Genomic DNA, 27,463 nt, shown 5'->3' with positions numbered 1-27,463 from the left:
AGGTTTGGGTGAATAAACAAAAGAAGTAACTGTATTTGTTTTCTCCTAAGCATATGCAGTATATGTCTTATATAAATATATCTATGACTTTAACACTAATAACTAATAATAATAATTAATAACAATAATATATTAATAACTTTACAATCAGTGAATTGAAATGAAACAAAAACTAACAGTTAAGCAGCCATCAAAATTGGATTGATGTGCCGACAGTTTTTCACGGAGTGTGTCCTTTGCTAAACAGTTATCGTATAAAAGTGTTCCTAAAAATCTCAAATTTTTAGATTAAATATATTTAATTATTTCACTCATTAACTGTTTGAAACCTGTTAAAAAAGATTTGATAATTATTTATTTTCTGTTCCAATTTATATGCACGGAGTACTAATATTTAAACTTAAAAAGGTAAAAATATTTTTAACAAATCTAATATCTTCGTAATCGATTTACAGTTCAACTTTTTATTTTAGTCCTTCATGAACATGTAATATCTATATTAAAACTAACAAAACATCAACCGAGTGTTACTGACGTTTACTAATTAAGCTCGAAATCATTTATTTTTAATATACTCTCTTTCTATTTAAGATTAGTTTTAAAATAGAAAGTTTAATTACTAAAACAAATATATTATATATTTTTAAACAAATAATTTAATATAACCTTATATATTTACAAGTAATATTTATATACATAATTATATATATCTATATATTTATAAATATAGTTTCCATTACATCCCATATTATTTTACATATTTAATTCTAACACTTTAATCATATATTATTTCAATAATATCTATATGCATCTATTTATATAGTTGTTCGTGAATCGTCGGGGATAGTCGAAGGGTAATTGATTACATTAACACAATTCAAAGTTTTTGAAAACATTAACATTACAGACTTTGCTCATTGTGTCAAAACTATTTAAAGATTAAGTTTAAATTTGGTCGAAAATTCCCGGGTCATCACAGTACCTACCCGTTAAAGAAATTTCATCCCGAAATTTGAGTGAGGTGGTCATGGCTAATAATAAAAAATGTTTTCATGACCAATATGAGTTGATAATTAGAGGTTTATCATAATTGAATAATAATGATAAAACAATTCGATTATTCTAAGAATACGAATGAAGCTATCGCAAAATAGTGAATTGAAGAAAATAAGATCTTTCCTTAGCTTTTAACGTAAATAGGGTTGAATTTAGAAAATAAGATGCATCTTAACTTTTGACGTTGTCTTGGTTGAATTCCGGAATTCAAGGGATTTAAAGAAAATCTTCGAATTTTTAAAGATTTGATTCTTCGGCGGGTAAGGAAATTAAGATCTCTATAATGAAATATGATGATCTGCCTCGATTTCTCTGTCTGATGTTTCCACTATAAATTAAACTCTTTCGTTCCATTATCCTCACCATTCATATACTTTCTTTCTTAGTTCATACATCCAAAAGATCGTGAAAATGCTTAATCCCGTTCTAATCCTTGATATTTTCCTAATTATCATTTCTGTCATCCTTCTTTACATTCATCCACCAGAAAAATCTATTTACTTCTACTATTACCTTGGGGTAATATTATGTTATTCTTAATTATATCATGTCTTTATATTGTTATTCGTATTACTATCCACGATTTGTAACCTCCGTGTTGTTATTGGGCTTTATATTTTCTCTTATATTTTGGAGCTTTGTCCCTTCGTTTCTTCTTCTTGCGATTAAACACCGCTTGTAATGGTTCAGAATTCGTAGATATAAACTTTGGAATGAACATTGTTAATGTTCTAAGAAGGAAATCGTAATGACACGATTTGATTTGTCAAATTACCAGAATCACTGAGAATAGAACTATCAAGAATATATTTCCTTGATATGTTCGGAGGTGAAGTAGAATGAACGAGTCATGTAACATGGCACATGATGACGTTATGATCTGTGAATTACCACGTTCTATTAGAAACTCAGCATGACGTACTGTAATATAATCACGTTGATCAAGTGTCATTATATTATACTAACTCATGCATCAGTTCCCAACACTACTTCAAAAACATTCATATTTTAAGCTCAAAAGTTTACAGAATATAGAAACTAACAGTTTCTATATGATGTAACACTGATAGCACGAAGAGATTAATGATTTCAGATAAGAATAGTTATAAAATTATCTCCAGAAATATGGAGGATATTTATAATGAAAGATACGATAATATTTCGGAATATCTAAGATCAGAGGATGATGGAAATTATTGTCTGCAAGGGTTTAGAGTAAGGAGCAAGATATTCACTAAAGACTTTAGCAGACATTGAATCATTTGGATTCTTTGAAGTCAAACTTATTCTTTGTGATTTGTCCACGGCTTTCTTTATAGTTTCGCATAATCTGCTTTTTGGTACGAAATTTTCTATTGAATGTTTCCAATATAATAATACACAGGAAGCACGAAGAGGTATATAATTTCGAACGAGAATATTTATGAAAATATCCTCAGAAATATCGAAGATATTGATGATGATATTTTTTTTTTTTTTTTTTTTTTGGAATTTCTAAGTTCGATGGTTGATGAGGAAGATTTTCCGCAAGATTTTAACATGAGTACTGAGCAAGATATTCGTTGAAGGTTTCATCGGGTCCAGAATTACCTGGATTCTTTGAATATATGGTATGGTTCTTGTATTTGTCCTTGGTCTCCTTTGTGGTTAGTTCAATCCGTTTTCCAGTTCCAACTTTTCTGAGCTTTTCCAACATACTATTATTTATCATCAAACTTTCGATGATTAAGGTCGTTTACGGTTGTCTATGGTTTCTGCTGCTTCATTCAGCTTTTTCAACATTCAGAGTATTGATTTGTGACTGAGTGCTTTTCAGAATTTCAGAATGGAAGGTCATAATTCTAAGAGATAAATGTCATACATATAACTGTTGAAGTAGATATGCTGTGAGTTTTCAAAGTACTGATTGCTGATTCCCGGTAATTGGTATGGCAGTTCTCGTTACCAGATGCGGATGAGTATATGATAGGGAATAAATATAATGATTTGTTAGAGCGATTTAAACCAAGAAACAACGAGGTTGTTGGTACGTCTGCTGGTAATATGGTGGAATATAAAAGAATTCTCCGATATCAAAAGGGTAATCGTATATATCAGGATTTATAGCAAGGCTACTTCGAATGAAAAGTCGAAGTTGACCTGCTGGAGCTGTGACAAAATTGGCTACTTTGGAAAGGGATTACAAAGTTATTTTGGATAATAACAATGTCAAAGGAGCTAGCACAAATACGTGTTATATGTTTACTCAGGTTCCGAATGTTTTCAGGTGTATAACTATATGCATAAATCTTTCCTTCTGTAGATGAAGTGTCGTTGGTTCATCCTCTCGATTGAGGTGTTTTCAAGAATCATGAAAGGTTTGTATGCGGAATGTGATTGTCGAGATACAAATGAGGTTTAAGATGAAATCAAGTGGCAAACTTGAAGAATTGTTTAGTTTTATATATTATAATCAATATTTTTAATTCATTTTAATTGTCCAATGTTATTAGTCCACAGTCGATAGTCCACAGTTAACAGTCTAATAATTTATATATAGTTTAATATATAATATTCGAATTAATTACTAAATATCGTGACCCGTGTACATGTCTCAGACTCGATCACAACTCAAAGTATATATATTATTTGAGAATCAACCTCAACCCTGTATAGAGAACTCGATCATTACTGCATATAGAGTGTCTATGGTGATTTCAAATAATATATATAGATGCGTCGATATGATATGTCAAAACCTTGTATACGTGTCCCAATATTTAAAGTGCGTAAAATAAATAACAGAAATTAAATGACGATAAATAAAGTGCGTAAAGTAAATAACAGAAATTAAATGACGATACATAAAATTGCGAGAATGTAAATTGCGATAAATAAACTGCGATAAATAAATTACGATAATTAAATGGTAATACGGAATTAACAGTTAGCTAGGAACAGTTAGCTAGGATTTTGTTAGCGTGGATTCTTAATAGAATTTCATATTGTTAATTAATCTGTTTCTAATCAATTTTTATTGTGTCCATTATTTCTTCATTATGCCACTTGTTGGATTCTGATAGGTCAAAATCCAAATATGAAATTGAGTGAAAATGGTTATTATGTGATGAACGGATTCGTACTTCTGTGGTTGTAAGTAGGATAGTAAATGACTGTTGAAACAGCTTCGAAGAACGTACAATGTAACTTATTAATGTGAAATTTAGATATTCCTCGGGTATTACCTACCCGTTAAAATATTTTCACCATTAACAGTTTGTACAAGAGAATTTTTAATTACAATCTTTATGAAAATATATATACATATATATTTTCTTCAGATGTATTCATGGATTTAATGAGTTAATATAATATTAAACTCATTTGCTTTTCGGTTGGAACTAGAATAAATAATCTTTAAAACTTTAGAGATTACATATTCGACATGTCGAACGAAGATCATACTCAAAGTACAGATGATAATATTGGAGCATGGATTGTTGATGGTACTGGTGCTGTTATTGATTGTACTGTTGGTGCCGGTGATGTTGCTGAAGCTGGTACATTTTGCACCATATTCTCCGAATTGATTATTCGAGCGCGAAGTTCGTTGACTTATTACTCCAGGATGATTGTCGGTCGGAACGAGCGGATGAATAAGGTTCAGATTTGTGGATAGAATATGATCTTGTCGAGTTACCCTGGAAATGAGACTGAAAATGGTGTCTCGAACAGGTTCGCCGGTAAACGCTTCAGGTTCATTGTCAAGAGGTGAATTCGGTTGATGGAAGGGATTGCCTTCTGCGCGTTTCCATTAATTAAGTCAACTACGAACCCATCAGATGAAGTGATAATGGTTGATTGGTTGATTCATACCGATGACGCTGTTTTCGGAGCTTAGGTGAACATCTATGTCGGAATAGCTGTCGGAATAACTATCGGAATCTGAGGGACTCGAACTGGTTGCAGGATTCATCTCGTACGACCAGATGAAGGATTTTCGATAAGAAATAGATTATAGGATGTAGATTAGTACCCTGCAATACATAATTTACATATGCATATATAATACTAAAATCCCATAAGTTACGGAGGAATCTACGGAAGTTTTCAGGCAAAGTTACAGTAACAGATACGCTAAGATATGAAGTAGCAGATACGCTAAGATATGAATTTTGTCTATACACTATTCATGTAGTCAATGCAGTAAAACGTGTCTAGACTAAGAATGATAAGCAAGTGATTCTCTAAGAATAATAAGCAGGTAATTTTTGACACAAAATGATAAGTAAAACTTTTGACATGCAGACACGGTCGAAGTCCAGACTCACTAATGCATCCTAACGACTTATCAGTTAGACACACTAATGCAGACATGGTTCGCTAAGACCACCGCTCTAATACCAACTCAAATGACCCGTCCTAATCCATCCGGACGAAGTCCACATCGATTACAAACGAATCACAATAGTTGATTACATCGCGAGGTACTTGACCTCTATATGATACATTTTTACAAACATTGCATTCGTTTTTAAAAGACAAACTTTCATTTCATTGAAAGTTGACGACATGTATACCATTTCATAATACATCCAACTATAATTGACTTAATAATTATCTTGATGAACTCAATGACTCGAATGCAACGTCTTTTGAAATATGTCATGAATGATTCCAAGTAATATCTTTAAAACAAGCAATTGCACAGCGGAAGACTTCTTTCATACCTGAGAATAAACATGCTTTAAAGTGTCAACCAAAAGGTTGGTGAGTTCATTAGTTTACATAAATAATCATTTCCATCATTTTAATAGACCACAAGATTTCATATTTCCATTTCTCATAAACATACGTCCCATGCATAGAGACAAAAATATCATTCATATGGATTGAACACCTGGTAACCGACATTCACAATATGCATATAAGAATATCCCCATCATTCCGGGATCCTCCTTCGGACATGATATAAAATTTCGAAGTACTAAAGCATCCGGTACTTTGGATGGGGCTTGTTGGGCCCGATAGATCTATCTTTAGAGTTCGCGTCAATTAGGGTGTCTGTTCCCTAATTCTTAGATTACCAGACTTGATAAAAAGGGGCATATTCGATTTCGATAATTCAACCATATAATGTAGTTTTGATTTACTCGTGTCTATTTCGTAAAACAGTTATAAAAACAGCGCATGTATTCTCAGTCCCAAAAATGTAAAGAGTAAAAGGGAATCAAATAAACTCACAATACTGTATTTTGTAGTAAAAATACATATGACGACATTGAACAATGCAGGGTTGGCCTCGGATTCACGAACCTATATCAAGTATTAACACATTATAGTATAAATCAATTAAGTTTATATATTTGTTATGTATTAATTATTCTTATAATATATTATGATACTTATTTGATATTTAATTAATGTTATATCAATAATATTAGTTGAAACATAATTTTATGTAATATTAGTATATTTTATGTAATAATATATTTACATATATATCTTTTGTTTTATAAAATTAATAATTGTAGAAATACCTAAGGATAATAATAATAATATTAATATTTATAATACTTATTCTTGTGATATTAATAATAATTGTAACACTAATAATAACAATCCTAACAATAACAATAACAATAATAATAAAAACAATATCAATAACAAACCAACAACAACAACAATAATAATAATAATAATAATAATAATAATAATAATAATAATAATAATAATAATAATAATAATAATAATAATAATAATAATAATAATAATAACAACAATAACCATAATAATAATAATAATAAGTAAAAAAAAAATGAACTACCTTTAAATGCGCAAAAAAAATAGTAAACTGCTCAAGCCGTGACTCGAACCCGAGACCTCCCACTCAGTCGCACAAACACCCAGCCATCACTCTAAGTCTGTTTTTCTGAATGATTATGAGACTTAATTATATTTATAATAAATATCATAATAATAATAAGATATAGATAATATATAAAAAAATATCTTCTTTATACCTAATAAAAAAAACGCGTGGGGTTTCAAAAAGGGGCATATACAGCTCGATCCCCACTAATCATCATCATCATTCATTATCGTTCATCATCATACGTTCATCATCATACGTTTATCATCATCCTAGTATTCTCCTTATTTAATCGCCACTTTCTTTTAAACACAAAAGGATACATATTGCTGTTGTGGCAGCAGTCGAATAGTTTGAGACAGGAAAAAATAAACACCCGTACAGTAGCAGTTCCACTAAATTCGATGGTGTCCATACAGTGGTGGTGTTGATGGTGATCATAAACAGTTGCAGCATGTATCAATCGAATATAGCAATTGTATATATCAAATGGGTTTTGGTTTGTTGTGAATAACTTGAATGGTTGTCGAGATAAAATAGAAAACAGAAATACCGATGGTTTACGGCCAGAGTAGAAGGAGAAAAATAGTGAGAGAGTAGAGAGAGAGGTGGTTTTGTTGAAGGTGGCGGTTCATGGTCATGGTTTATAGCAGAACACAGAAACGAAAACAGCGACTACCGCTGTGGTTCGATCAGAATAAAAGGGATGTCAGTTTAAATGGGTTTTCGACGATGGTTATTTATTGTGGTGTAGGTCTTTGAAAATTTTGTAGCGTAGACCGAAACAGCACTCGTAGCAGCATAAATGAGGTTCAATTGTAGCAGGTGATGGTGTTTGTTATTGGTCTTCGAAGATTGGTCGAGGGGGTGGAGGTTACCACAACCGTAATAGTTGAAGGGAAAGATGCATAGCAGTTGTAGCAATAAAGTGTAGGTTTAAGTGATGGTTTAGGTGGTTGTGTGATAGTAATTTCGAAGGTGGTGGTGATGGGTTATGGTGATGTTCGGTTATAATCAGAAAACAGCAAGTATAATAGGTGGTCGTGGAGGTGATTAATGATCGGTGGTTTAAAGGTGGGTTTGATGATTATGGGTTTAAGAGGAAGACAAAGGTGTCCTTGTGGTGGTTTCATCGAGTAGAAAACCAGAGACGATTATCGGTTCATAGGAGAAATAAAAAAAAATCGAAGTAATAGTGGATGATAATTGAAGATGTTGGTAACGGTGGTGGGTTTGGGTGAATAAACAAAAGAAGTAACTGTATTTGTTTTCTCCTAAGCATATGCAGTATATGTCTTATATAAATATATCTATGACTTTAACACTAATAACTAATAATAATAATTAATAACAATAATATATTAATAACTTTACAATCAGTGAATTGAAATGAAACAAAAACTAACAGTTAAGCAGCCATCAAAATTGGATTGATGCGCCGACAGTTTTTCACGGAGTGTGTCCTTTGCTAAACAGTTAGCGTATAAAAGTGTTCCTAAAAATCTCAAATTTTTAGATTAAATATATTTAATTATTTCACTCATTAACTGTTTGAAACCTGTTAAAAAAGATTTGATAATTATTTATTTTCTGTTCCAATTTATATGCACGGAGTACTAATATTTAAACTTAAAAAGGTAAAAATATTTTTAACAAATCTAATATCTTCGTAATCGATTTACAGTTCAACTTTTTATTTTAGTCCTTCATGAACATGTAATATCTATATTAAAACTAACAAAACATCAACCGAGTGTTACTGACGTTTACTAATTAAGCTCGAAATCATTTATTTTTAATATACTCTCTTTCTATTTAAGATTAGTTTTAAAATAGAAAGTTTAATTACTAAAACAAATATATTATATATTTTTAAACAAATAATTTAATATAACCTTATATATTTACAAGTAATATTTATATACATAATTATATATATCTATATATTTATAAATATAGTTTCCATTACATCCCATATTATTTTACATATTTAATTCTAACACTTTAATCATATATTATTTCAATAATATCTATATGCATCTATTTATATAGTTGTTCGTGAATCGTCGGGGATAGTCGAAGGGTAATTGATTACATTAACACAATTCAAAGTTTTTGAAAACATTAACATTACAGACTTTGCTCATTGTGTCAAAACTATTTAAAGATTAAGTTTAAATTTGGTCGAAAATTCCCGGGTCATCACATGGGAGGTAATACTCACACACCTATTTTTGATCCATACACACTTAATTTACTAATATATCCTTACTTACAATAATAGTTGTTCAATTCCCTAGATAAATATAAGGATATAATTGAAAGTTTTATGGTAAAAAGTGTGTATGGATCAAAAATAGTGTGTGAGTATCACCTCCCAAAAGCTATACATGGGCCCGTGTATTAAATACCTTAAGTGGGTCTTATCTGTTTTAAATTCCGGTGCACAAACGATTACTAGTGTCTAGGGATGGCAATGGATCGGATATGGATCGGGTGATGCCGTATCCATATCCATATCCATTTAGTTTTTGTTCATCCATATCCATATCCATATCCATTTAGTTTCAGGTCATCCATCCATATCCATATCCAATGGATTAAGCGGGTTAATGGATATACAATGAATATTAATAAAATGTTATAGTATTTTCTAATATGCGATTAAAATAAAAACGTAGTATATCAAAAATAAATATAAATGGCATAATTAAAATATATTCATAAGAATATGTAATCTTTGTCGAAGAATATAACAAAATTTGTTAAATTTACTATAAAACATAGATTATGAAAAATTAAATATGAAATTGTAAGTTTATTTTATTATATATACGTGTTTTATTGTAATATAAATGGGTATGCTCGTAAGGTCAATCTAGTGTTTATCGTCTCCGTTGCGTCTACGTACTTTTCCTGCAATATTGAATCTCAATATTGATACGTAAGCACTCATAATTTAATTTTTACATATTAATAGTGTATCCATGACTAGTGCTCGAGTATATAGGATTATGCATGCTTGTACTTTTGTTATTGCCCTTAGATAAGTTATGTTGAATCTTAAATTAGTTACCTAGGCGGTTGAGATAAGGTATAAGATATGCATGTTGTTGGAAAGCTAGCGAAAAATTAAGAACTTTTCATTTAGATGTCGAATGGTTTCGATGAACGGATTAGAAGTTACAGTCAATTGAATTTTTGTAAACATGATTATTATTATCGTCGTTCTAGTTTTTATCAAATTATTATTATTATTATTATTATTATTATTATTATTATTATTATTATTATTATTATTATTATTATTATTATTATTATTATTGTTATCAATAAAAAGTATTATCATTAAAAATTGTTATTTTATTATTATTACTATCGTTATTATCGTTAAAATTATAATTAGTATTATTATTATTATTATCATTAAAATAGTTATTAGTATTATCCTTATCATAATATTTATTATTTTTGGTATTATTATGATTAAAACTAATATTAGTAACACTTAATTATTATGATTACTATTATTATCATTAAAATGAACGCGATATAAAAGACGATTTAAAAGCTACTAACAAATCGATTACGAAATAATGAGTATGGGTATCATGATGAAATTTAAAATATTGTAAGACATTGATTTAGATAAAATTATCGTTTTTCATTATTTTTATCACTATTATTATTAAAAGTATTATTAATATCAAAAATATCTTTTTTACAAAATTTATTATTTTTAAAAGGAATATCATTGTTAATCAAAAATTTTATTATTATTATGGATTTGAATTATCGTTTTATCATAATATCATTTTTAGTAAATATAAAAAATAATATTTTTATTAATAAGATAATAATAATTATTATTACAAAATAATACAACTTTTACTTATTATTATTATCAATGTTATTATATCAAATAAATATGTAATAAAAATAATATAATTACCTTAATAAAACCTATCATAATATTTTATGATATTAAATGAACTTTATAAATTTTATTACTTAAGATATATAAAGGTATATTTCTATATAAAATTTTATTTATTAACAAATGAATTATATTATTTACTCTAATAAAATCTCTTGAAAATATTTAAAAATATAAAATGACGATATTTAAACTATATAATAATCATGTATAAATTTTGGAAATCATTTTTGAGTCAAATTGATTTTTGTTGACTTTTGCATATCAGTCTCGAGCATTAGGATTGTGGTACACTATGACCTGACTTAAATTATATATATATATATATATATATATATATATATATATATATATATATATACACACACACTTAATTTAGGTTCGTGAATCCAAGGCCAACCTTGCACTTGTTCAATGACATTATATGTATTTTTAATACGAAATACAATACGCGAGTTTCATTTGCCTTTTTACCCTTTATATTTTTGGGCTGAGAATACATGCGAAATTTTTATAAATGTTTTACGAAATAGACACAAGTAATCGAAACTACATTATATGGGTGAATGATCGAAGCCGAATATGCCCCTTTTGCTTGGTAACCTAAGAATTAGTAAACCGATCTACTAATTGACGCGAATCCTAAAGATAGATCTATTGGGCCTAACGAACCCCATCCAAAGTACCGGATGCTTTAGTACTTCGAATTCGTTTTTATCATGTCCGAAGGATTTCCCGGAATGATAGGGGATATTCTTATATGCATCTTGTTAATGTCGGTTACCAGGTGTTCACCATATGAATGATTTTTGTCTCTATGCATGGGACGTATATTTATGTGAAATGAAAATGAAATTCTTGTGGTCTATTAAAATGATGAAAATGATCGATTATGATAAACTAATGAACTCACCAACCTTTTGGTTGACACTTTAAAGCATGTTTATTCTCAGGTATTAAAGAAATCTTCCGCTGTGCATTTGCTCATTTTAAAGATATTACTTGGAGTCTTTCATGGCATATTTCGAAGAACGTTGCATTCGAGTCATTGAGTTCATCAAAGATTATTATTAAGTCAATTTATAGTTGGATAGTGGATATTATGAAATGGTATGCATGCCTGTCAATTTTCGATGTAAAGAAAGTTTGTCTTTTAAAAACGAATGCAATGTTTGTAAAATGTATTATATAGAGGTCAAATACCTCGCGATGTAATCAACTATTGTGAATCGTTTATAATGTATATGAACGGGTCCTTTCATATATAATAGCTATTTCATTATAGGGTTGAAAGCAAAATGTAAATCTAATGGTAAAGAACTTGTAATAGTAAATATGTAAGCATATATCTATATTTATGTATTTGTATACGTATTTCGGGTGGTAATTAACTATATTTATGTATTTGTATATGTATTTCGGGTGGTAATGGATATATCCATGGATGAAACTTTTCATCCATGTCCATATCCATATCCATATCCATTTAGGTTCATCCATATCCATATCCATATCTATTTAGGGTCATCCATATCCATCACGAAGCGGGTGGATCGGGTGGATATCCACCGGATCGGGTGGTCATTGTCATCCCTACTAGTGTCTAGTCCCCAACAAATACTCATAATTTTATGTTTCTGTAATGGGAAATTAATCAAGATACACTTTTTTTTCTTCTAAAATTGTCAAAGTACACCATCTGTTCGACTCAATTTTAGTGCGAAAGCACAAGGTGTCCGTAGTCCATTTCGGTGTCCATTTTCAGTGTCGAAAATGGAAGTCGAAATTGACTGACAGTGATATGGGTGGAGGTGTCCACAGTGTCTATTTCAGTGTCCATTTTTATTTTCTTTTTATTTTCTAATACCTTTTATTATAAAATTTTCTTAGATAACATTATTAAATTAAAAAAAAAACAAACAGAATATTACAATAATACAATTAAAAGAGTTCAGCCCATAAATAGATATTTTTAGGCCCAAAATTATTGAACCCTAGTTCATCACTCCACCCACTCCACATGCGCCTCATTTTTACAGCTTCTTTCTTCTTCATCTTTAATACCTGCAAACAAAACCGAAAAGAAAAAAAAAACCTCAAAAATAATAAAACATCGGGAAAAAAAAACGAAAAAAGGCAACGGTCCAATTTTTACAGCGTCGACAGCGCGACGTTGGAAATGGACGAAAGGACCGACGGTGGTACGGTGTCGGAGGACGGCGGTTCGGCGTCGATTTTCGATCGACGGTGGGGAGGGACGGCGCGGACACCCTGTGTTCTTATTGTTAGTTTTACGACTCGTTTTACTGACTTCAAACAAAATTCAATAGGTTTGAGCTTATTTATGTTCAAACCCAAGTTCGAACAAACTGTAATTTTTTGTTCAAAGATCTCGTTGTTCGAACTCAATTTAGTGTCATTCATTTACCGTTACGGTTAAAAAAATCCTACTTTTTAAATTTCTTATGAATTTTTCCGGGAGCAATAATTCTTATCCGTATTTGAATTATATAAATAAATGTTTCATAACAACAAATCATACCACTATTTGAGAAACAAATTTGGAAATCTCGTAACTCATAAGTTTATTTATTTACTCCGTATAATACAATGTGCAAATGACAACTTGAAAACTATGTCACAGTTTTACATATATTACAAGAGCAGTTCATAAGTTTGTTTATTTGATTACATTCTACGAACCACCATGAAGCCCATCAATTGTTTATTTGATTACATTCTACGAACCACCATGAAGCCCATCAAAGTACCCTTTCGGGTTGCTCTCGAATCCGGCCCTCGAAATATATGACCCCCCACCACCTGGAGCCTTCATGTAATCTGATCTTCCACCACCTGAACCACCTTTAGCGGAGCCCGATCCGCCACCTTTACCCCCACAACCAGCACCACCTTAGCCACCGCCACCACTGCTACTACCCTTGCAGCCCCCGCCGCTGCTGCCACCACCACCTTTGCCACCGCCGCCTCCACCACCTTTACCACCGCCGCCGCCACCACCTTTGCCACCGCCGCTGCCACCTTTTCCGCCACCCATTGTTGATATACTTTTCACTTAAGGATACTTGAACTTTAAGAAATTATGAAATAAGACAGATCACATTGCAAGTATTTATAGAACACTTGTGATATTACTACAACTACCAAAAGTAAATGAAATTAATAATTTGAGTAAACCCTTTAAGATTCCACATGACTGATTTACGTGAAAGCCTCTTGAGCTTTGTAAGTAATTATGATTATGCAGATGTCATTAAATAAACGTATCAAATATTTAAACTTGATTATCTTATTATATGGTCTAATCTGTTACATTTAAATTTAAATCACCTAACACGTTTACCTAGTTTTGTCGATGATCATTGCCGATAGAAGGGTTTTATAAAAAAGTAAAAGATAAACTAAATAGAACCTGTGATTATTTTTATTGAAGAACATATATACGGTACCCCGTACCCAATTATGTCGCGAAAGGAACTAGACTATACGAACTGGATCTGGATGAGCTTTCTGTACAGGTGAAAGAGATAGGAGCTTAGTGGAATAAAGAGCCGTCAATTGACGATTGTTGGACACTACGTGGCATCTTTCGAGACAGCTGCCAGCATCCTGTAATTTGATTTTAATAATTTATTTTAATTAATAAAAGTAATTAGAAGCAAAAAATTGACTGCAACGTGCCATAAAAAAGACGATTGTTGGTTTATGTGTTTTTATTGAGTAAATTTTATCCCGGTTATACTTCATTCACACCATTTTTAACCGTATCTATGACGTCAAACACAAATGGTGCACTTTTTGGTAAAAAAGTAGTTTTAACTGTGACTGTATTTGACATCCGTTAACTCAAAATGTCAAGTTTTTGTGTCAAATGTTTGAAAAGTGACGTGGTAAAATCTAATTAAAAATTGAGTGGAAAAAAATAAAATAATAATAAAAAAGTGATGATCGGCTCCTCAACATCTCACGCGTCAATTCATTTCCGTTGAAATAGTGACGAGCGATCGTGACTAAAGCCCCATTATTGTTCCTTACCTTCCGCTGGCCAGGTCACCTAATGTAGCAATTTGACGCTGCGTTAGGATAGGTCTTATGGACTAGGTGGACGCCTCGTCACTTCATCCCTAAATAAATTCTCGTACAAAGTTGGACTCGGTTGATTTTCGCCTTTATTTTTTGGATCCTGTTGCGTGTTTGGGAAGAGGTTATCGGGTTGAACTTTTCTTTTGTGAGACATATTACATTCAAATGATAAAAACTTCGCACAATCTTGTACGTTCCACGCATCCTTGTGCGGAAAATTTCTTTTCCTTTGTATCTTGAATTGTTTGCGGGCGTTTCTCATAAGATCTTTCCCTCGAGCACCGCTTTGCCAATGTTGTCTTAGCTTTGAGAGGATTGCGATAAATATTTTGACATCACGTAGTTTGCTCCATTTCCCGCTAATTTGATCGTCTCGTCGTGGAATCAGAGCAATAGATTTGTACATCGCACGTACATCCCCCTAAAATGAGTTCGAGGTTTGTGAGGTCCCGGTGAGTGAATTTTCAGAAACACCCATAAAACACTGGGCTAAAATTTTTCTTTCTTCGTCTGTCCACGCTTGTTTCAGACATTTCACTTTCTTGCCTTTGCGATCGGGTTGGGCGATCGGGTTCAACCTCGAGCTCGGGCTCCAGTTGCGTTTCTTGAACCGCGTCATCGTCATCATCATCATCGTCATCGTGTAAAGTTGGAATATAAGGATTTTGACAGTTGTGAGTCGGGACGAATGGAAGTTATTGTTGTGTTTGGTTCAACAAAGAGATGTAGGATGCGTGATTTGCATATGCCGAAAAACCGAAGTCTAGCGCGTTTGGGTTGGAAGAGGACCCGGTTGGTGAGAAATATTGGTGTGTTTCCATCAAATGGTTAAACATATTATTAGCTTGGCTAATTTGAATTTGTGAGATTGTTTTGGATTTAGATTTGCTTTGTTTTTTTTGTCCCATTTTGTGTTTATAAGTTGTAATTTTATAGTGAAAATAGAAGATGCATGTATTGTGTATAAATAGAAGTTGTGGAATGGTATGAAAATAAAACTGTAATGTACGTATATATAGGAGAAATAAAAAACGGAAACTAACCGTTTGCAACGGCTTTATTCGATTAACGGTCCATTTTGCCTCGTCCAGAAATCTGCTTAAACAAGGAACAATCAAGCACGGTCTTGGAGAAGGCGATCTGGGCAGAGGGACACCTATCGTTACCCTCGAGAGGGAGACTTGAGCGGGTGCTGGACGAACTTGCGTTGGGAATGGTCTTACAGTTCTTTTCAGTTTCATTGACTGTTCACGAGTTTATGAACAAAATTTAGTGTGTAATAGTGTGAGAGTTTATACGCTTTGTAATTGTAACAAATGAATATTTGATTCGTGAATCTACTCCCTAGGTTGAGTATTAGATTTTGGTGTTGATTGATCACGTTCTTGACGTATTTTTGTTCAACGATAGAAAAGTAATTTTACTTCTCTTTTTTGTTTGGTATAATAAAGAACTAAAAAGAAAAATCTATCAAAATCAGGGAAAAGACTAACACGTATCATTAATTAAATCAACTATAGTAAAAGGACGGTCTTTCATATATACGCCGTAAACAGGTATTGAAAGATGGATAAAACTAGTGTATGAGTTCGTGCGTTGGATGAAAATTAAATTATTTAAAGAGGGTTGTTAAAAACAATAAGTGTTGGTGTGTCAAGTGAACACCATAAGTAATTTGCTGTATTTTGATGTTATAGTTTAGTTCAACAATGAACAGTAATATTACTACATCTCTTTTATGGGAAATGATATATCATCATCTAAATTACTCTTTCCTCCAAACATTTGCATTATTGAATTGTACAGTACAATTTATTAATACTCCGTACACAGTTTTACCAAAATCAACGAAGACTAACACTTGACCATAGTTTAAAAAAATGGTCGAGGCGTACGTACTGAGGCGCGCCTCAGTACGATTTTCGAAATCTCCGTTTAGGAACGAACGCCTCAAAGGCCAATTAAAACGTACGCCTGAAATGGGAGATGCGGTCCGATTTTGGTATGAGGCGGTTCGCTTGAAGAGGCGTGCGCCTCATGTTCAAACGAAAGATCGGTGTCTAACTCGCTAATTATTAGGTCAACCCGCCGGTCAACGACAATCAAACGGCGGTCAACGGCGTCGGAAAACTTAAAACTTGCTGGAAACGAGAAAAGATGAAGGAAAACAGAAAAAGAAAAAGAAGATGAGGGAGGAAGGAAGGATTTAGACCTGGTAACGTTGATGTTTCATTGAAAGAGAAGGAATAAGAAACATACCTGAGTCAGATTTAGACGGTGGTGGTGGCGCAGGTGGTGATGACGGCGGCGAAGATTGCGGCGATGGTCACTGTCGTTCGTTACCACCATTCAAGAATACACGTTCTTTTCTACTTTATTGAAATTTTTGCTCTTCATTTAGTTATAGGAAGGGAAGATAGAAAAGAAGCAGATCTAAATCTAGTCTAGTTTTTATCTACGGAGTATTATATCTTTATTGTTATAATTCAGTAGGCTTATAACTACCTTTAGTGGCCTAGTTCTTGACTGAGACTAATAAGTATATAGAGAGAATATGAGAGAATATTTAGTGTGTGTTTTATAAACTCATAACACACATATTTATACTCAAAAAATCTACTATACAATATCTATAATAATAATAAAATTAACATCCAATTTAACTTTTATAACACTCCCTCTTGGATGATAATTTTATTAGAGAATAACTAGTACTGCCTTGTTAAAAACCTTGCTAAAGAAAACCCATTGGGATAAAACTTTAGCTAAGGGAAAAAGAGTGCAGCATAGAGTTGACTCCCCTCAAGTGGGCAACGCCTGAATTGTTACATCTTCTGAACATGCCTCATGCCAATATTATGAATGTGTGTTCTGAAAATAGCAGTTGGAAGTGCTTTGGTGAAAAGGTCAGCAGAGTTTTTGCTGGACTGAACATATCTCATTTCAATCTGGTTGTCCTTAATGAGATTTTGAGTGTATGAGAAGAATCTAGGAGGTATGTGTTTTGTTCGGTCACTTTTGATATACCCTTCTTTCATCTGTGTTATGCAAGCTACATTATCCTCATAGATAGTTGTTGGACTTTTATCGCGTTCTAGTTCACAAGAATCAGTAATGAGTGGTGTCATTGATCTCAACCAAAAACATTCCCGAGTAGCTTCATGTAATGCAATCACTTCGGCATGATTTGATGATGTTGCAACAAGTGTTTGTTTTTGAGAACGCCATGATATTGCGGTACCTCCATTTAGGAATACATATCCATTTTGAGATTTAGCTTTATGTGGATCAGATAAATAACCTGCATCTGCATAACCAACCAAATCTTGTTTTGATTCGTTAGAATAAAATAATCCTAAATCAGTAGTTCCTCGAAGGTATCGAAATATGTGTTTGATCCCATTCCAGTGTCTTTTGGTAGGAGCTGAGCTGAACCTTGCCAACAAATTAACTGCAAAAGAAATGTCAGGTCTTGTACAATTTGTAAGATACATAAGAGCTCCAATTGCACTAAGATATGGTACTTCTGGTCCCAGGATATCTTCATGATCTTCACAGGGACGAAATGGATCAGTGTCAACATTAAGTGATCTAACAACCATAGGAGTACTTAATGGTTTTGCCTTGTCCATATTAAAACGTTTTAAAATCTTTTCAGTATATGTTGTTTGATGTACAAGTAAACCCTTAGGCATATGTTCAATTTGTAAACCAATGCAATACTTGGTTTTTCCGAGATCTTTCATTTCAAATTCTTTCTTTAGAAGTTGAATGGCTTCATGGATCTCTTTATTTGTTCCTATGATGTTAAGATCATCAACATAAACAGCTATTATCACATATCCGGATGTTGTTTTCTTAATGAAAACACATGGGCAAATAAGATTATTGGTATACCCTTTGCTTATCAAGTAATCACTTAATCGTTTATACCACATGCGACCCGATTGTTTCAACCCATATAAAGACCTTTGTAACTTGATTGAGTACATTTCTTTGGGTTTTGCATTGGTTGCTTCTGATACCTTAAATCCTTCAGGTATCTTCATATATATATCACTATCAAGTGATCCATAAAGATAAGCAGTCACAACATCCATGAGATGCATTTCTAAATTTTTAGAAACTGCCAGGCTTATTAAGTATCTAAAAGTAATTGCATCCATAACAGGAGAATAAGTTTCCTCATAATTAATTCCTGGTCTTTGAGAAAAACCTTGAGCTACAAGTCTAGCTTTATACCTTGTAACTTCATTTTTCTCATTTCTTTTTCGCACAAAAACCCATCTATATCCCACAGGTTTCACATCTTTAGGTGTGAGAATGATAGATCCGAAAACTTTTCTTTTATTGAGCGATTCAAATTCAGCTCGTATTGCTCCTTTTCAATGATCCCAATCATGTCTATTTTGACATTCTATGACAGATTTTGGTTCTGGATCATCATCATCATTCATGATGTCATATGCAACATTATATGAAAATATCTCATCAAGATTTTTCATTTCATTTCGGTTCCATAATATTTTTGAATGTGCATAATTGATTGAAAATTCTGTATTGACATCATCAATCTCCTCTGCAGAAGGAGTATTGATTTGTAGTTCTTCTTGAACACTTCTTTTACCTCATTATCAGCTGATTTTCTTTTTCGAGGATTTTTATCTTTGGAACCAATTGGTCTCCCACGTTTCTGGCGTGGCAAAGACTCAAGAATGATATTATTGCCAGTTTTTGAAATTTCAATTCGAGCTGGAGCATTTGCTGCTGGTATATATGATTTAGTCACTCTTTTTGTATCTGTAAATGCATCAGGCAATTTATTAGCAAGTTCTTGCACATGCATTATTTTTTGAACTTCAGTCTCGCATTCTTTTGTGCGAGGATCAAGATACATTAATTGAGGTTCACACCATGAAACATCATTTTCTTTATTTTTTATTTCTCTCCCTAATCTAGAGAATAATGTTTCATTAAAGTGACAATCAGCAAAACGTGCTGTAAAAACATCACCCGTCATGGGTTCAATATATCTTATTATTGAAGATGTTTCATATCCAACATATATTCTCATCCTTCTTTGAGGACCCATTTTAGTGCGTTGTGGTGGTGCGATAGGGACATAAACCGCACAACCAAATGTTCTAAGGTGGGAAATATTTGGCTGATGGCCAAAAGCAAGTTGCAAGGGAGAATATGTATGACTTGCGCTTGGTATAATGCGAATTAATGTTGCAGCATGCAAAATTGCATGACCTCATACAGATACTGGGAGTTTTGTTCTCATTATCAATGGTCTAGCTATTAGCTGCAATCGTTTAATTAATGATTCAGCTAAACCATTTTGTGTATGCACATGAGCAACATGATGTTCAACAATAATCCCAATAGACATGCAAAAGTTATTAAATGCTTGAGACGTAAACTCACCGGCATTATCTAGTCTCACCCTTTTAATAGTATAATCAGAGAAATGTGCTCTCAATTTAATAATTTGAGCAAGAAATTTTGCAAATGCCATATTTCGACTTGATAATAGACAAACATGAGACCATCTACTAGATGCGTCTATTAGAACCATAAAATATCTAAATGGTCCACATGGTGGATGAATTGGTCCACATATATCACCTTGAATTCTGTCAAGAAACATTGGTGATTCTTTTTCAACCTTAAGAGGTGATGGTCTTATTATCAACTTTCCAAGTGAGCATGATGTACATGGGATAAGTGCATCATGAGGGATCCTTTGATCCGCCAATAGATGTCCATGTGTATTTGTATTATTCTTTTCATCATTGTTGATCCTGGGTGGTCTAATCTCTCATGCCACAAACTGATCATTACAGGATCACATGATTTTTCTTTAACTACCACATTTACTTCAGGTACATTTATATGTGTATAATGTAAACCAGAATGAAGTCTTGGTAGTTTTTCAATTACACGATTCTTATCAGTGATACTTAAATATTTTTCATTTTCTGTTGTCACTGACTGATAATTATATCCATTTTGGTATATGTCAGAGAAACTTAACAAATTTCTCTTTGACATGGGAGAAAATAAGGCATTATTTATCAGAAAATTCGTACCATTTGATAACATGAATTTTGCCTTTCCCATTCCTTTTATTAAGTCCACAGGACCTGATATAGTATGTATAGTTCCTTCCGTTGCTTTCAAGTCTGTGAAATATTTTTTAGATTTGAGTATGGTGTGAGTGGCACCACTGTCTGCAATACAAATATCCCCACCATTTAACTGATTTTTCACTCCAGCAGTATACATCATGAACTTAAAAAAAATATGAGAAACAAATAATGAGTACATAATTCATCAATATATTACATTCAAAACATGTTACAAACGATAGCACATAATAAGGAAATATGTAGTAAACTAGATATGGTGTAGATTGAAAATCTACAACCATTTATTTAACGGGAACATATAATAGGATATATATATATATATATATATATATATATATATATATATATATATATATATATATATATATATATATATATATATATATATATATATATATATATATATATATATATATATTAGAAATTTATTCATTAAAGTAGTCACAAGTTGGCTCAGTGATTTTTGTATCAAGGTCATCCACAAGATTTGCTTCTTTTCGTTTTCCCTTTAGGGATTCTTGATACCGATTAACAGAATTCTGATTTGTTCGACAGTTTTTAGACCAGTGGCCAATTTTACCACATCGGTAACAAGAATCTTCAACATTCTTTGAAGAGCCTTCTTCAACATTGTGATTTGTGGGATTGTATGGTGTTTGAATTCTATAATTTTGTGGATTATTATTTCTTTGTCCACGACCACGACCACCACCACGACCATTACCATAAGGGTGATTTCGAACATAGTTATGATTTTTACTATTGTTATGGTAATTTCCATGATGATGGTTTTGGCCAATATGGCCACGACCTTGTCCACGCCCTCGTCCATGTGCATTTCTTCTTTTATTATTATTATTGTTAATAGCATTAGCTTCAGGAAGCACCGGTAGGACGAGATTCTTGATTTTTCATCAGTAATTCTTTATTAACTTCTGCAATTAAGAGATAAGTTTGAAGTTTGGAAAAAGTTTTATAATTCTGCAATCTTAAATTTTCTTGCACAGTTATGTTTGCAGAATGCATTGTGGAGAAAGTTTTCTCCATCATATCAGCATCACTTATTTCTTGACCACAGAATTGAAGCTTTGAACGGATCTTGAACATGGCCGAGCTGTATTCACTTACCTTTTTGAAATCTTGGAACCTTAGATTTCTCCATTCTTCCCTCACAGCTGGGAGTAATATTTCCTTTTGATTATCGAATCTACTCTTGATACTTTCTCATAAAACATGTGGATCTTTGATAGTGAGAAACATATGTTTTAAAGTGGTATCAATATGTTTGCGAATAAAAGCAATTGATTTTAATTTATCTTGATCGGAACAAGTATTATTTTCTTTTAAAGTTTCTAGAATACCCAATGATCCAAGATTTATTTCTACGTCCATAACCAATGATATGTAGTTTGTTCCCGATACGTCTAAGGCATCAAACTCAAGCTTTGATAAGTTTGACATTTTCTATTTTCAGAAAGATGAACAACATAAATCATAATCATAATCATAATCAATTTTTTTTTCATAGACAAATAACAACATGAAATTAGAATTAGTTTAGATTCATAAGTAGCAAACAAAGGAATAATGGTATGATTACAAATAATAAAACCATAAGGGAAGGATAGAATATAGGTTCATATTATATTATTAATAATATTATTATAATATATATTAAGTTATAATATATATTATTATAATATATTTTTCTTATTTTAACTTTTAAGATTTACTTTTAATAAAAATACAAACTACTTTTTCTTATTTTAACTTTTAAGATTTACTTTTAATAAAAATACAAACTACTTTTTCTATTTTAACTTTTAAGATTTACTTTTAATAAAAATACAAAGTGCTTTTTTTATTTTAACTTTTAAGATTTACTTTTAATAAAAATACAAACTACTTTTTCTTATTTTAACTTTTAAGATTTACTTTTAATAAAAATACAAACTACTTTTTCTATTTTAACTTTTAAGATTATAAATTTAAGAATAAACATTAGTATGCATGAAATAAATAATGATTAATTGCATAAGTAATCATAAATGCTATATAACATATAAAGACCCCATCGTATTCGTATTGATCGGAATTAATCTCGACCCATGGTACCGTGTTGTCAAATGACGTGTTGCGTACATAAAGTACCGTGTTGTCAAATGACGTATTGCGTACAATCATGAGGTCTTATTAACATAATTATAAATGTTAGTGAAGTTAATAAGAGTTAGATTACAGAAAATATAATTCAGGCGGGTATAACCGACCATATATAACTTAAATAACATAAATATAAATGTTAGTGAAGTTAATAAAAGTTAGATAATTTCTTACCTTGATTAGTGACGTGTGCTTGCTTAGATAAACCTTGATTATACGGAGCACTTCGTGCTGATAACGTGTTATAATTCAGTAGGCTTATAACTACCTTTAGTGGCCTAGTTCTTGACTGTAGACTAATAAGTATATAGAGAGAATATGAGAGAATAAGAGAGAATATTTAGTGTGTGTTTTATAAACTCATAACACACATATTTATACTCAAAAAATCTACTACACAATATCTATAATAATAATAAAATTAACATCCAATTTAACTTTTATAACATTTATATATTTAAGATATTTTAATTTCTTTTTTCTTTTATCAAATATCAATTACAGCCCCTAAACTTTTATTAAATTTGAATAATAAGAACAAACTTAATATACACTAGTTCAACTTTAATAAAATGACAATAACAGCCCCTATTATTAAAAGATATATATATATATATATATATATATATATATATATATATATATATATATATATATATATATATATATATATATATATATATATATATATATATTACTATTAAAAAGTCAATAAAAGTAAACTCCGCCTCGAACGTACGCCTCAGTTCGCCTCGAGGCTTACGCCTCGCCTCACAGAGGGAAAACGCCTTGAGGCACGTTTCCGTTTTTTTAAACCTTGCACTTGACATTATTAATTAAATCAACTACAGTAAAAAAAATGATGGCTTTTTATATATACTCCATAATAGATATAGATGGACGGATAATATACATACACGCGTCTAAGTCAACCATATCAGTGAATAAACTCAAATAATTTGCTCATATTCGTTATGCAACAATTCGGTATGATATTTCTACGACTAGAGTCACCAAGTAAGAAAAGCTGCATAGATTAAGCAAAATGTGGTACATCAGCTCTTTAATTAAGTGCCTCTTAACTTCATAATTCTCACTTAAATAGAAAGAGATGACCTCATCTTACCTTCACACTACAAATAAACTTAGCGGTCAGACTGCCCAAATTTGCTCATACTCTGCAAAGTAGCAAACCAAATAATTAATCAATGCAAGAAAAGCAAATAAAAATGACCACAGTTTGACTTTCGAGGTCAAAATTGTTTCAAACACCTTCCACAACTAGTGGTTGGACCATTCATTTATAAGTAGGTTTACAATTTCACTAGGGTTATGTTTTATCTCTAACTTGTAGAATGGGCAACAAGTAAGCATTAGCTTCAAAAAGAACGGGTCATAAGTTACTCAAAATGCACTTTCAATGCAAAGAAATCAATCATATTATAAGCATGATTAGTTTCTTTTTGAAATTTATGTACTTCGCAATTAAATTCGAACTTCGATCTAAAGATCTGGGAAACAAGCGTTCTATGTCAACCAAACCCACCTGCCCTACTTCAAACTGTTCCATAGAATGACCCATTGTGACCCAACCCGTTTTGGCTGGGCTTTACTAGATTCAGTGATATAAAGATCTGGTCTCAAACATAAACCCTGGAAACGACTTACATCGTCTTCATATCACTGAATCTAGTAAAGCCCAGCCAAAAAAAGAAAAAAACAGTTATTTGATACCTTTTAGTAGAGAGTGTTACATATGTTCAGACTTAATTGATATCAGACGGAGATAGTTTCAACTTTTCATTCAACTCTAACTGCTTGGCATTATCGGCATTTGCTTGATTGAACAACCTTTACAAACTTCAGCAGAGTTGAAACAACTGAAAAAATGGTATTATGTACTGAGAATCAAGAAACTGTAAACGAATGAACAACTTTACTACCCCGGCTACTACCTCGGCTTCTTACTTCCGGGTAAAGATCGGGAACAATCCTTGTCACACCAAACTTCTGGGGTGTGAATATCAATCTAAATTTGATGAGAACTATAAAAAGCCTCTTATAATAACAAATTCAGTGAATTTCTTTACATTGTCAATGAGAAAGTAGATAGTGTATGTAACTAACATCAGGGCGACAGATGAGGTATAAACACGTGAAACTTGGTCAAAGCTTTGTATGATGAACTCAGGAAAACAGAAATTTGAATAAGCTATAGCACAAGTAACCTACCAGTCTGAATGTTTTTGACCACCAAGTTATAGCAAATCGATGATCAAACGCAGCAAAACGTGCCACACCTGTACAACAAATAGTGTATGTGTGTGTGTGTGTGTTGAAATTCATGACCGAAATCTTCCAATCATTTCAAAGCAAATCAAGATTATTGCTACATTTCATAAGTTTTGTTGTTATGTCAATGAACAAAGTTTAAAAACTGACAAAATAAAGTCAGGGAGACAGGAATCTAGCATGCTACAAATCTACAGTCATGGATGATGGCATTTTTTGGTGAATACAATATTATGTGGCACTTGAGTTGCATTCTTCGTCCGCTTTGCATTCACCCAATCAGGTTCCTACCAAGAGCCCGATATTAAATGTCTAAGATCCTTGCTCGCTAATCTGAATGAAGGATAGAGAAATTAGCAGAAGCAAAAAGTAGGCAGAAATGTAATATTTGAAGCCGAGACAAAGTATAATGCCCGCACGTTTTTCTAGCTAATGCATCATCGATCACAGACTACTAGTTTTTTTTTTTTTTTTTTTTTAAAGGTCCATCGTGGATACTCAAATCACACATCAAGTTCTTATTGATTAGGTCCATAAGCATACAACAATAAAAAACTGAATAAAAACATCTACATACTCTCCATTTTCCTTTAACAGGTTCAAGAAATAAAATGCCACATACAAATACAAATTAACCGAATAAGAAAGAGAATGAAAGAAAGAGAATGAGTACCTTAAATACATGAAGCCAAGTTCCTATTGTTGCAGCTATTCGAGGTATACATGACCAGAATCTTGATTTCAACATGACAGCAGGCTGGGAACACATCAACAGGAATCTCGAACTGGTGACCTTCCATTCAAGGTATATGTGCTATAAAAATTTGTGCTCCTGAGTCTTTTTTATAAGATGGTAAAGCTAAATACGGAGTATATTATATAACAACGCAAAATAGTTGTGTAAAAGTTGGGTGAAATGAAAAAATTAAGCAATATGAACAGTAGCCACTTGACTTTAACTTCTAGTACAAAACAATCAAAAACTGGATAAAAACAACCCTATTCGAGGTATACATGACCAGAATCTTCATCAAGAATCTTGAACTCGGGAACACTTCATCAAGAATCTTGAACTCGACACATTATATTTTCTTTATTTTCGTCACAAGAAATGATATATACACATGAATAACATGAGAGTTATGATATGTTCTTACCTTTGGTTTTTCATTGAGTTTTCCCTCCAAAGCCTGATCGAGTGTTGGGTAATAATGTGATCCTACTATCATTTCCACATGATCCACACTGAAATTATAAGCAGTTGACATGATGATTTTAGGTGAAATGTAGAAATTTTGTGTGACATGGTGATTGATTGTGAAATAATTTGAGCAGTTACCAGAGCCGTGATGATGCCAGCCATGGCGGTTGTCAATCTGTTAACTTCCTGTGTGTTTTTATCCTCCATTGGTTCCACCAGTTACACAGATTCTTCTGCCTTCAATCTCAGAATGAGGCTGAAATATATGGTAATAGCATTGTGCCACCTTTTGTTTCAGGTAAACTATAACAGATAGATTTATTGTTATGCTAGCTTAAACACATTTATTCAGTGTTGGAACGGAGTAAACAAAATACAAAGAATGAGATATAAAAATAAGATTATGTTTTGGGCTGAGGTAAAATGGGAAAATGGGTGGAGGAATAGTACCAATGAACAAATTATGAATGATTGATTAGTCATTCATAACGATATATCATATCCATAGCATTATCAGTTGTTAGACAAAAGCAACTTACATGAACGTGCCCAAAGGAATATAATCTTGAAAGAATCTAACAACAAACACTCATGCACCATTTTCCATCAAAGGAAGTATCATATATTTAGGAATGTTGAGAATTTCACAACACTTATCATACATGCCATTTGCTGCAAGCATGCCCACCTTCACTCGGCCCACG

The 27,463-nt window shown here is 32.0% G+C and overlaps 1 long non-coding RNA gene and 1 pseudogene across 1 annotated transcript; both read right to left on the bottom strand.

Moving 5' to 3' along the window:
• Positions 1-12,846: 12,846 nt before the first annotated feature.
• LOC139843077 (uncharacterized) lies at positions 12,847-13,902 on the bottom strand (annotated as a pseudogene).
• A 10,491-nt stretch (positions 13,903-24,393) lies between these two features.
• On the bottom strand, positions 24,394-26,533 carry LOC139904244 (uncharacterized). Its single transcript, XR_011778711.1, has 3 exons — positions 26,232-26,533; positions 25,001-25,891; positions 24,394-24,444 (listed from the first exon to the last, which is right to left on the bottom strand). It is a non-coding gene; the product is annotated as an uncharacterized lncRNA (long non-coding RNA).
• Positions 26,534-27,463: the final 930 nt, after the last annotated feature.

Source organism: Rutidosis leptorrhynchoides, chromosome 4, assembly GCF_046630445.1.
Source record: "Rutidosis leptorrhynchoides isolate AG116_Rl617_1_P2 chromosome 4, CSIRO_AGI_Rlap_v1, whole genome shotgun sequence".
NCBI classification, from domain to species: domain Eukaryota; kingdom Viridiplantae; phylum Streptophyta; class Magnoliopsida; order Asterales; family Asteraceae; genus Rutidosis; species Rutidosis leptorrhynchoides.
The sequence above is the reverse complement of the archived record's forward strand: the minus strand, read 5'-3'. Positions and strand labels throughout refer to the sequence as shown.